This window comes from Helobdella robusta (genome assembly GCF_000326865.2).
Source record: "Helobdella robusta unplaced genomic scaffold HELROscaffold_3, whole genome shotgun sequence".
Classification (NCBI taxonomy): domain Eukaryota; kingdom Metazoa; phylum Annelida; class Clitellata; order Rhynchobdellida; family Glossiphoniidae; genus Helobdella; species Helobdella robusta.
The window spans coordinates 3154461-3157161 of record NW_008704501.1 but is presented as its reverse complement, the minus strand read 5'-3'; positions in this window follow the sequence as shown (position 1 = coordinate 3157161).

The window sequence follows — 2701 nt, the reverse complement described above, 5'->3', positions numbered from 1 at the left end:
CACAACAAACAAACAAACCACGCAGCAAACAAATTACACACAAAAACCCACCACCGTACACTTCAAACACACCAACAAACACACTATACAACAAACACGCCATCAACACGTCACTCATAACATCAACAAACACATTAAAAATATCATTGGTTTCGTCATTAAAATATCGTTAACATTACAAACAAATTTTCGCAATCGTCAACATTAAAATTTACTAAAACAACAACATCAAAAACAACAACAGCCACACCAAAAACAACACCAAAAACAACAACAACCATAACAATTGCAACAACAACTTACAAACAGAGCAAAATTACGAAAAATCCGATTTTAAATAAAATTGTCATCACACACAAACACATACACACACGCAGACACACACGCAGAAGAGCGTACATCGAAACACTAATTGGTCTCATTACATTAATGGACTGGTCAGTTTTCACATACAATATACAAAACATTGATGTGTTGTAATGTTATCAATTGTAATGTGATGATGGTGGGTCTATAATGCAGTGGTAATATATTTTAAAATGAAAAAAGGATATAATGTAGTGCTGATGTGATTTGATGTGATGTGAGGACGACGGAAGGTGATGTAATAACGGAACGGTGCATCAAACAGACTACTTGTAATGATCGTAACCCGATACCTCAATTAATTCATCAAAACAGCTACACACACACACGCACGCACGGACAACATACATTAACTCAAACTTAAGAACATAGTTAAAAAAGATACTTACACACATATACAAATATACACACATACACACACGCAAACATGCAAACACATACTCACTCACAACACAACGCACGCAATATACAACACACTAACTCCCACATTCATAACGACACTCAGTCAAATAAAAAATGCACACATTCACTTACACACGCACACACAGACACTCATACACATACACACACACACACACACACACACATATATATATATATATTTGTATTAATTTTATTATTAATTTGAATGAATTGAATAATATCGATAAAATAATTTCTCGAAAAATTGAAAAACTTATTTACAAACTCAGCAATGCGGAAAATGCGGTGATATTTCTTAATAACTGTATATACAACAGTTTGCTGAACCAAAAAGATATATATATATATATATATATAAACACACACACACACACACACACACACACACACACACACACACACAAGCGCATTTATAATCCGGTGTTGTTCATCAATCTAATTGATAGCGACGTTGGTGATTTATTTATTTACGAGAATACGTATATATATATATATATACGTATATATATATACATATATAAAATATATATATACACACATATATATATATGTGTATGTATTATATATAACCGACTGGCTGACTAGCTGGTGACGGTTAAGTGATAAAATAATTGGTTTTATTTTATCTCGATTAAAAATTTAAATCTCAAATTAACCAGAATATATAACGTTTTTATATTATTATTATTCTATTATTATTGTTGTTATATTATTATTTTGTGTTTTTATTATTTATTTAATTATTTATTTTACATTGATCGGATTCATTCACGGTTTTTACTAAACTCGAAGCACTATTCTATTGCCTTTGACGATGGCAAATGTAATCATTAATAAAAATTACAAGAATAATAATAATAAAAACAATAATAATAAAAATAATAATTGTTCTAACAAGAAAAAAACAGTAGCAACAACAACAACAACACAACAACAACAATAATAATAATAACAATATTATTCATTGTTATTTTTCATTATTGATATGCTATCTATCTAGTGATAGATGTTTTGTAAAATTGTATACTTTTGATACCTCAGCAGGCGGTGTCATTAATTAATAAATATATTTATATTCATCTTAATCACATCATTTTATTATTATTATTCTTATCATTGTTATTACACTTTCATTTATGAACTGTTTTGATTTTATTTTGAATTTTTCGGCCGTTGAACGAGTTATTGTATGCGTGTTTCAATTGTATGATCGTGTAGTCAAGTCAATAAACAAGTCAATATAACATCTTAAGAACATAATGATGTGATGTTTTGTTGGTGTATTTTTTGTTTCTACTGTTGTTGTTGATGATTTTGTTGATGATTTTGTTGTTGTGATTTTGTTGTTGCTGCTGATGATTTTTTTTGTTGTTGTTTATTTTGTTGTTGTTGATGATAATTTTGTTGTTGTTGATGATTTTGTTGTTGTTGTTGAGGAAAGCATTTTGAGAGAACATTCTGTCCGGTCGAACCTTCATTCGACCAAAATCTGGGGTCCTGCTTTGGCCATTTTCAAGTGCCCAAACCGTCACTACATTATAATTAAAACTTATTTTTCGTTTTAGCGATCATGTTGGTTAGCGGGAAAGTTATTTTGGCCGTTGTGGTTCTTGAAACCGCCACAATTGAACAAAAGATTGAATGTTAGCTCGCTGATTTTTTCTATAGCTTGATTTTCATCCTAAAAATTTTTTTTCCCAAATTTTTGGATTTTTGGGTATTTGATCTTCGGTTTTGGCTTAGTGTAGGCATCAACTATTCAGCCTCTGGTCAAATTCGCTATTCGGTGCATCCAGCCCAACATCTCTAATGTACACGCACACTACATGTGCAAATTTGCACTGGCACATACAAGAACAAAAACATCCTTACATTATGTAGAACATTAAAATATATGATATATTAAAGATAT